We start from the raw sequence: 11,265 nt of genomic DNA, 5'->3' as shown, positions 1-11,265 counted from the left end.
CATGTTGCAATGAAGAGATGTTTATTATGTGGCCATAAGGGTGGCAGAGCCAACTGGGAAAAGATATGGAAACATACAAGTTCACGGATATTTCCGACTCAACAATGGTGTAAAAAAATACCTGTTTTGCTTTATAGCAGCAATTTATAGGAGTCAATTAGGAGGGAACAGGGATTACTTATCAATTTAATATCTGAAAACATATGTACACTAAAAATAAAATATTTTTGACCTAATTTGAACTAACATCTAAGGCTATAAACTCAGAATTTTTGATATTAGCAGAGCAAGGATGAGACACTCATCCTGTGTCTGTCTTTGTGAGCAAAAGCAGCAGCTAGTTTTGTTTTTCTTATTTTAATTTGCTGAGCTATCTGGCAAACTTGTTTTATGTTTGTAAATTAGATCCAATCTAAATGTATATGTAAGATTGAAATTCAGCAGGCCTCAAACATTTGGGTTTTATATATACGGGATTTGCTATGTACAATAGAAATTTGTTGCTTAAACTTTCTCTTTAAAATTAATTTCCTCTTTACATACTGGTAAGGAAAATTGTCCTGGTAGGTATTTGAACCGCTTGAGATATGTTGACCTGAAAATCATTTTCCTATGCTCTAAGCACTTGGCTTAGAGTTTAACATTTCACTAGGTTGATAGCTAACATCCTTTCGAGATCTCCAAATATTTAATCCTTATTTAGTTTTAAGCTGGTAACATAACAGAAATATTTTTCAAATGCAATGATTTTTTTTTTTTTAAGTGGCATTCTAAATTTACATCAGCATTTCCAGCCACTAACAGTCTAGTGAATCTGGAAGCCATGATTAAAAAGCGATGCCATAAGTTTACAGTGCTGGTGTAAGTCTTACTTCTCTAAATTACAGATAAAAGAGTAATTACTGCCCAAAGAGTAATTACTTTCAAAGAAAATAAGTATAATAAGTGTAAATTAAAAGATCTGCTTAAGGCTTTTAATGTAAAAATACAAGCTCTCATCTTTCCCTCACAGAGTGGAATTGTCATAAATGAAAATATGTATCCTTTTATTCTACTTAGAATCATCTTTTTAAAGTACATATGATGAGCAAAGTGTGTAAAGATATAAATATATATTTAAAGTGTAATGGTGTACAACAATCACTATAATAGTAAGTAAAGCAATGCCATAAAAATGGAGAAAACATTCTTCAACACATCGAGAAAGTTATTTTCAAAGCCTGGCCCATTAGGTTGGAACCAGAAGTTTCCAGATATATGCCCACATTTGCATGAAAATAAATATTTTATATTCCAGTGATGACTTGGTACATACTTGAAAATGGATGGTAGTACTGGCTCTGAGAGAAACTGGGGAAAAAAATGACATTTTAAATTATGTAAAGTCAAGTAGCTTGGAGAATAGAAAGCAGATCTTTACTGAGGAGATATCTAGTTAATCTGTGTTCTCACCAGAGATCCGTTGATCCAAGGACCACTGGGATACTGGACCAAATTCATGCAGCTGGTCCGAAGTCAGATTTTTGCCAACTCTGTCCTCTCTTATGATAAGCTTTCATTGTTGGAATCATGGCATGTCTATATGGAAGCTGGGCACAAAGACTAAAAAATTTTTGGGCAGAAACGGCTGTATTTTTCTCTTGTAAGCTGCAAAAATCTTTTTCACTTTTAGTGTTGACTTTCTACTGGTGCTATAACAATTTTAGAAATTTTTATTACCTTTCAATTAAAGTTGGAGTTCTAAAGAGAATGAAAACATAGTTATTTTGTTTAAGTCGCCTGGACTCAGAATATTGTTCAAGCATTCATTTTCTTTAGTATTTGTTCACAGGAGGATCAGTATATGAGCATGATCGGTCAGCAAACTTTTCCTGCAGTGGACCAGATAGTAAATATTTTGGTCTTGTTGGGCCATACGGTCTCTGTCACAGTTACTCAACTCTGCTTTGTCATTGAAAACAGCCATAGACAACACAGAAACAAACAAGTGTATCTGTCTTCCAATAAAACTGTATCTATAGACAATAAAATTTGAGTGTTTTACATGTCTCATAATATTCTTCTTTTTATTAACTACATAAAATATCATGATTCTTAGCTTTGGGCTGCACAAAAACAGGTGGCAGACTGAATTTGCCCCATGGACTAGAGTTGGCTCAGTCATGAGGGAAACACAATCACATACAGTGATGAAAAATCAGAAGAATATATATATATACACATAATTTTTAACTCTTTTTATTAGGTATTTAGCTCCATTTGGATTTCTTTTTGCTGATTAACTCCTAAAATACTTCATAATCCTGGCATAAATCTTAGTTTAAGAGAATTCCAACTTACTGAAGCAGTTACTACAGAGTTGTAATTGAATGTTTGAAACTCACCTGAAAGATTCAAGATCTAACCACTAGACTAACCTATTATATTAAAAGGAAGCCACTATCACATTTATATATTTGGCAAACAATTTATACTCTTTGTTTTAAATGTGAAATAAAGACTTTTACTAAGGTTGTTTTGAACTTAAAGGAAAGCCTGGCCCCTTAGCCATCAATGAGATGGCATAATTTTACTGGGTTGAATATTTAATCATGTGACCAATGGCCTCACTGTTTAAGATTTTCCACTGAGCCTTCCATACTGTCTCTCACCTCAGAGATTGTCACTCTGCATTTACATTTGACATTCTTCTTTCTACATTAGTTCTGATTCCTGAGACACCATTGAAAGTATTAGAAATTATAGCCCTTGCTGGAAACAAAGGGAGGAGATGGTGTTAAGCCAGCAAAGCCAGGAAGCTGTTTCTCTATGATGCTTTGCTGAATAAATCAAATGTAAGTTCTCAGCAACTGTATTCTTTCTCTAAGTGTTTCTAGTAATAGAACTATTTCCAGCCAAACCCTTGTTGAGAGAGAAAGAGGGAAAGAGATCAGTCAAGTAATTTACAAAGTCATCAGCAGTTTCTTTTCGATGTCTTCAACTTGCCTTGCAAACTAAATTAAGGTACACCCACCTCTCAAGGCCTAGGTAAACACATTCCCTCTCAGTTTCCCTTTTTCTCAGTTCTTGGCAAATATTACATGCCCACGGAATATTCTACAAACAAACTTCTATATCAGACTCAGTTATTAGGAGTCAAGAAAAACAACAATATAATTTGTGAAACCCAGTAAAAAATAAAAACACGGGGTGTCTAGTTCAAAAAGCAGAAAAAAGTGCCATTAAAGGTACTAAAGCATAAGAATTTCTTTTCTTTCAGATTCTCTTTCGACCTTTCATAGTGTTTGTTCCATGTTATTGAATGTTGTGTTCTCTATGGAATGGGCTGCTTAGGGGCGAATGCAGATCTTACAGACTCCCAGGGTTCCACAGTGCCAGGAGCACTGGCTGTTGGACTGACATGCTGTGCCCATCAGGGATGGGACAGTCAATCTCACCTTCCTGAGGGCCTGCTGCCCAATCCACAGCAGAGAGATCCCCGAGGGACTGCAACATTCACGTTGAGCTGCCCTCAATGCCCGGTTTAGGGTGCCCACTGAACATCCCCCTTTGGAAAATGGAATAGCTGCCGCCAAGGCCGCCCTTGATGCCACACAGCACACAAAACCAGCACCAACCTGCTTCTCCTCTGTGCCCAGGTCCCACAGGTGATGGAGGACAATTTCAGAATGCTGGTTGGGTATCTGAGAATCTGTTCCAAAGAGGTGGGAAGGCTTTCTGGACTCTAAGTCTCTTAGTGCTTTCTCCATCATCCCACTGGACTTCACTTACAAAAAAACAAATTAAAAGTTAAAGTTATTAAGAATTTCAAGACCCTAAGCACCAGGCCCTTCTGAGAATGGGGGTCTTCTTGACTGCACAGGTGCATGTCCTAAGAAACCAGCCCTAGTGGCTAACAGTTATTGACGTTCCATCCGTCAGCAAACTACTCACATCAATTCATATTATGCCTAGTTATAACAACAACTTTATGAAACATAAACCATTAATGACATCTATGTCATGCAGAGAAGAAACTAAGTCATGAACATATCAATTAATTTTTCCAAGATCTCAAAGTTAGTATGTGATGATGCCAGGATTCTACTACAGGCACTCTAACTCCAGGATCCTCACTCTAAACCAGCTCAACATCTCACATAGTATAATTGCTTTAATATCATCTGTGGTTTTATACTTGGACCCTACTTCTTTGGAGAGTTTTTCCCAGAAATGTCCTTCTTAGGACACTTAAAGCCTCATTAAAATGTGTCATGTGACCATTTAGAGCATTAGAAAGTGCTCAATAAACTTTAGCTTTTATTATTCTCTCCCAATTCCACTTCTTATCTCTCTAGCTGTTTTTTCAAATGCATGTGACATAAGTTGTTTGAACGGATATGGTTTAATGGGTACTTTCATCAGGTACATACTATGAAAGAGGAACCAATATGTACATTTCAACCCCCACAACAAAGATACTGAGAGTGTTCTTAAGTGACTGAGTCTTTTAAAAGTCTTCTGATCCTTTAATTCAATAAGTTATCTATGAGACTGTCTAGATATGGGTGCCACATTTTATATACTGGTTAGAATGCACATTTTAAAACCTAAATGCCTTTTGAAAATACAGTGTTTATGACTTTATGAGTCAGATATCTTTTTTTTTTTTTTAAGACAGTAGGATTTATTAAGAGGACAGAAAAGTTTCCACAGTGGGAGGGGACTGGAAGGGGTTGCCTGAGTCAGATATCTTAGTTAGTAACACTTTGTATATACAAGAAACAAAGTCACAAGTAAATTGTCATTTTCCTAAGGTCACAGAGTTAGTATGTGGTGAAAGTGGCCGAAGATCTCATATGCTAGGACTGCTTTAATATTCATGATATTAAAAGTTCATACAAGTGAAAATTAGAATTCCTCATAAAAGACTTAAATATTAAAAATTAAAACTTAGGTTTTTCCTGAATTTCTTTATTCACATCAGAGTATAAGATTAGGATATTATGAGATAATCAATTCAAGCATAAAATATTTATTGAGTACCCACTAAGATCTAGGCTTGATCCAGGTACTTTATATATACCAGTGAACAAAATAGACAAAGATTCCTGTTATCGAGACACTTACATTCTAGCTGGTAATTTCAGTTTTCTTTAAATTATCTGTCCTGTTCTGGACAACTTTTTAAGAACTCATTTACAGTAAAGATGACCAGTATGCAAGTATAATAGTTTTAAAATGTTTTAACATCCAATGTTGGGGCAAATGAAATTGTATCCCTGTTTTTATCACTGCCATAGTATGTTCTAGGGGTACTTTTCTTCATTGTCTCTTATTTTTTTCCTTCCTTCCTTCCTTCCTTCCTTCCTTCCTTCCTTCCTTCCTTCCTTCCTTCCTTCCTTCCCTCCTTCCTTCCATTCTTCCACAACTGCTAACCACTGTACTTTATTGTCAGCTAAGGGGTAAATTAAGCAGCTGCCTACCCGTGACTCTTTGTCCTCTTTGTCCATGGTCACTTGGCTTAGCTTTCCTTGAAAGAAGTATGGTCTATCTTGGAACAGCAGTTGGAAAACCATTGTTATTTTCATTACTAGCCATTCTTAGAAGTTCTATGATTAATACCCATTTCACCCCTAAAATTATTTTAATCACCCAATCACTTTGAAAGTTAATTAAAATGCAAAATGTAAGAATGTTATCTCTTTACTCACATCTTATTATCCTTACAATTTTTCTAAAGTAAAATAATATTTAGCACAATAGAGCAAAGTTAATGTTTAAAGAAGTTGAGTTGCTCATTTATTTTGCTTTGTTTTATGATATGGGAAAATATATCCTTTTAGAATGACTCAGTTCATCCTTAATAGTTCCTATAAAACAGAAGGTTATCAATGTAAAAGAAAATAATTTGAATTTCAAGAAATATTTTTTAAAATCTATACAAAAAATGGAAGTCCAATTAAGACTTTATAATTTTTATTTAGAATAGGTGAACTTTTAATATGACATACAATTTGAAATAATGGGACAAAGATGCCAAAGGGATCAGTGTGTCATATTCAGAGGAGCACCAGGTTTGAAATCTGACAAATTAGGTTTGAATTCTGACTCTGAAACTTTCCAGTAGTGAGGTCTGAGGCTTTTAAGTACATTTCTGAGCCTTCATTTCATTATATAGAAGAAGGATAATGATATCCAAGTATACAAAGCACTTGGTATATAGAAGTATATAATCTATGGCAGATATTATGCATGAAAAACTAGATTCAGGAAAGATAAAAATCCTACAAAGACACCAAAATGTTCACTCCAAGAACCTCAGTTTTGTTTGATTAAGGAATTTGACTGAGAGGAATACATAGAGATAACAGACTGATCCAAACATGCGAAGACCTTGGAATATATGTCAAGAAGTGAATCATAGTAGTCATGTTTTGAACACCAATTTTGTATCCGATATTGTTAGGGGTTTTTACATATGTTCTTTCAGGTACTCCTCAAAATAAAATTGAGTCTCATAGCAATTGAGTGACTAGAGCAAGACAATAACCTCTGAAAAGCCCATTTGCACTCTCATGTACATTGACATGCAACTACCAACTCAGAGAAATAGAAAGGACATTGCAGAACAGTTAATGAGGTACAAGAAGTTTTATTCTGGGGGAAAATGATAGTTAATAAAGTATAGTTTTAGCTCATCAAGAAAATGTATATTTTGTCACAATTCCCTTTATGTTTCCATAAACTAGTCTTATATGTGATTCTCTTAAATGGTCCTTATCATTTATGTAAGATTGTTTGCAATATGTAATCTTCTTGCAGCCCATTTCATTATATATCCTTATTTTCATAACAAAGCCTGTGAAGCAAAAATAATGTAAAAATCAATGCATTCCTTGAATAACTGAGATTTTTTAAAACAGATTTCTACAAAAAACCATTTTTTAAATGTGGTTTGCATTAAATTATAGCCTTTTTCTTTTGGAATTTCCCTTACCTATCATTAGTTTTTAAACATCATTTATAATATTTAAAAGCTACTTCTCTGTTTTTGAGCACTCAGTGTTAATTTGAAATTATGGAGTACGTGATACTATAAGAAAACTGAATAAGTAAATAAATTGCACTTTTATTGTGTAGAAGTATTTTCTTATAACTTATATTAGAATTTTATTAGGCAAATTTTTCATCAACATATTTTGTCTACTTCCTAAGCATTAGGAAAATTGGCAAAACATTGCCAAATTTTCTTTGTGCACACATACTCCTTGAATTTCTTTAAACTTTGTTTGACAGTTGGAGGTGATGACAAAATTAAACCTTTGGTTGTGGAGTGTTTTTTCTTGTACCAGTGTGAATATAATAGAGGCTATATGGAAATTTATTTTCATTTGTCATACATTATATTTTATTTAGTTCTTTCAATACTGAAATCCTGTGATTCAACAATTGCTTCCTAAAATACAATATATGCTCAGATCAAACAAGATTTATTAATTTTAAAAAATAAATATTAGCTGTAACATTGATCCAAATTTATGTTTATTTTGAGTTTTAAAAGCTAAGTTTCAGGCAACCCCCTCGGGTTCCCTCCCACTGTGGGAGATTTTCTGTCCTCTCAATAAATCTTGCTTTCTAAAAAATAAAAATTAAAAAATTTTTAAAAAGCGAAGTTTCATATCTTTATGAAACATAAAAGACAAAATTTAACTGATCTTTGATTTTGTTATATTACCTACCCATGTGTCCTGGGCTTAAGGAAGGGCCAGGAAGGTAAGAACTCAACATGTATATATGATAGTTTCTGGAAGGAAAAGGAGTATTGATTTACATCCTCACCTTCATTTCATCAGAAAACAGACCTTTAGAATTATTGTAGATAGCTTCACTCCATAAAGATAAATTCCATGACATAACATATTTGCTATGCATGTGTGTGTGTGTGTATGCATGTGTCTGATTTTGCAGTTAGTAATAAAGTATATGAAAAAAAGACATCTGGTTTCAGTAATAAACTTTCTCATTAGTTAACATATATATTATGCATACTCTAGAAGTTTCTTAGTTTGGTCTATAGAGTTACTAGCAGAGTACTTAAGACAAAGACACTTAAGCAGATACGAGAAAAGGAAAAGGGAAGGCACAGACATGTTTCAACATTTTTCTTTTGAAACTTCAAAAAGTATCCCCGCATCAGAAGAGACTTCACAGAATCTTGAATCTATGCATTTCTGAGATATTGTTTAATTCAATTTTTCTTTTTTTCTTCAGGTTCCATATCTTTTTACGGCATATAGAATTTGGAAGTTCAGTATGAATTTTAAAAATGCTATAAATACAAATTTTTAATTTTAAAACTATGAGATTAGTGATTAAGAAGACAGCTATCACAAGAGAAGCAATGAAACTTATTTTTCTTTCACCAATCATTGAATTATTCATACTCCTATATTAAGAACTAAAACGAGTGATCCTTAAACATAGGAAACTAGTATAATAGATACATTAATAAGAAGTAAATATGATTTTTATCTCTAAATTCAAATTATCCATAGTACCACCTATAATTACTGTGTTATAGAACAAGTAAGGACTTGTTCTATGCATCCTAGCTACATGTCAGATATAGAGAAAACAAATGGAACCCATAACTCCTAATTTTTAAGGTCTATTCCACACATGAGATGCAGGGTGCTTCCAAAATTATAGCAAGGTAAAAAAAATTATAAACAAATAAATCCTACACAGCAAATTTTGGGAACAGAAAAAACAGGTACTATTTACAAAAATATAACTGTTCTAAGGATGATGTTGAAAAGAATCTGCAAGTAACAGTCAACAGAAGCATGGTAGTTGTTTGACTATATACATTATAATATTTCCAAATCGAAATTGACACAAAGATAACAAAGCTATATTCAAAATGATAAAAGTATTAAGACTATGAGAGGGACTGAACAGGATTTTGCATAACTGCAAAAAGCAAAATGGATTGGGATTCGATTTAAGCTGCATTTCTTTCTATAGTTCAATGTATTATTTGAAATAAAATTCTTCATTTAATAGGTGGCTATCAAACTGTTGCAAACAGCAAAATAATTTACAATCAAGCATAGTATTATGCCAGAATTTCCATATTTTGCATCATCTTGATTTAATATTTCTGGTGCTTCAGTAATGCTAGTGTGGCCTTTCTTGGTAACCGCATCACCACAGAAATGTAATAGATGTGTTCCGTATCATTTCCTGCATTATGTGTGTGGGTTGTGGTTGTTGCTTGAGTCCCCAAGACTGTCGAGTGAGGAAGTTGGGCATAATTCCTGGCAGCATAGTAGTTTACCCATTAAATTAAAGAGCAGATCATATTTCAAAATGTTTTTCTGAGATCATTTCAAAAACAAATGGCAGGGTTATCAGCTCTCATTACCAATTGCCCAGAAAAATGTGAAAAAGAAAAAGCCCACTAAAAGTAGCCACAGGAAGGAATAATTCCTATGACAAATTGTTCAGCTGTTTACTTAGTATGTTAAGTAATATATTTTTCATCAAAGATAAACAGTTTAGAAAGTTACATTTGTGTTGTTGAGAGGCGGGGGTGAGGGGAAGAGGAAATTGCTATTCCCCGAAGGCTGATATACCTTGTAAAGTAATCTGTCTTCAAACTCAGAATGAAAGAGGGCCAAAAACAGCTCTGAATTACATGAGGGGACCCTGGAGAGGCTGTTCATTACACAATTTGCTGTAGCAGTTTGCAGATGTCTCATTTTGTTGGTCAGATTATGCACTTTATTTTTTGTTTTTTAAGTTATGTTGTACAGCTTTGGTTCTAAACCGTGTCCTGATTTCTGTGACCATTTCTATGTAAACAGCACAATGCCTATTTTGAACACACTGATACATTGTAAACCTTGCTGTGTCAAAACTGTGACTGATGAAAGAGCTTCTGCACTCTGGCTCTGAAGCAAGTAAGGTACTTAGTAGAAAATGGCCTTTTTATATAGTGCATCCAACTATAACATCGGAAGGCTGGACTTGTAACCACTTTATAGAGAAAGTACCCAAGAGTACACGGTGAGCTGATCAGCAAAATGCCAACTCTGAGTTGCAATGAGGCAGTGATGTCAAATGACCCATTTTGGCACATTTTATTTTAAAGATGTAATCCTGTAGCACATACATAGTCTTTGCTAAAGTTAGTAAAACTTCCCTTATACGTGAAGAAGTCCTAGTCAAAAAATACTTTATTCACAGACTTGTTCAAAAGTTGAGTTTCTGGTTTCAACTGAGGTCATATTCAGGGAATAAAGACTCTAACAAGAAAAACTTTTTTTTTTCTTAATTTGGGAAAAAATGTCATTATGCCTTCAGAAGTATTATCATATTTTTGTAATCATCTGCAATGCTCATTAGTCTTCTTATTATATCTGAAGTACTTGTATTTGTTGAAGTAGAAGCAGCTGAGATAAAAGAAATTTGAAAGTGAAATCATTACACATTTGAGTCAGTGCCTTTTTCAAACTGGAAGCTTGCACTATTACTTTTAATGAGCTGATGCCCCAAATACTGAAAATGGATTCATATTTCTTAACCTCTTTTGAATCTCTGGTTAAAAACTCTGGCGTGAATTCCTAAGGGAAAAAAAGTCAATACTGGTTTTTAAACTGTCTTAATTTGGGAGACCAATAGTCAATTTTTGCAAACTACTTGGTAGTAAGTAATAATTAGCCAGGTCTAAAAATAATGTATTTACTGATGAGGAGTCTAAGGGAAACCTATTTTTAGTAGTAGTTTTATAATTTTAAGAATTTATGCAATCTGATTTATAAACACCTGCTTATAGGCACTTAAAATTTAAGAAAATATTTACATGTTAAAATGAAATATTAATAGCAGTATATAAATAAGATACATAGAACTAAATGCAGCCACACACAAATGGGTACTAAAACTGAGGGAAGCTGGATAAAATTGGTATATTGCACCAAGGTCAATATCCTGGGTTAATATTAAAGTATAGTTTACCATTGGCAGAAATAGGTAAAGTGTACACAGGATCTCTGTATTACTTTTTTCAACTTCACACGAATATACAATTATCTTAATAAAATTTTCAATTAAAAATTAAATGTTACATCATTATTTCATCTATCTCTAGTCTCTACATTTACAGAATAGATGGGCATTTGTTTTTACAATAATTACTCTAGATATTTTAATAGGTAATAAATACACAGCAAGAAGATATACCCTAAATATATTATATTTGAAGTCAGCTACACATAA

The sequence above is a fragment of the Carlito syrichta genome, unplaced genomic scaffold (assembly GCF_000164805.1).
Source record: "Carlito syrichta isolate Samal-C Ts95f unplaced genomic scaffold, Tarsius_syrichta-2.0.1 Scaffold307334, whole genome shotgun sequence".
Lineage (NCBI taxonomy): Eukaryota > Metazoa > Chordata > Mammalia > Primates > Tarsiidae > Carlito > Carlito syrichta.
Note: the sequence above shows the minus strand (reverse complement) of the source record.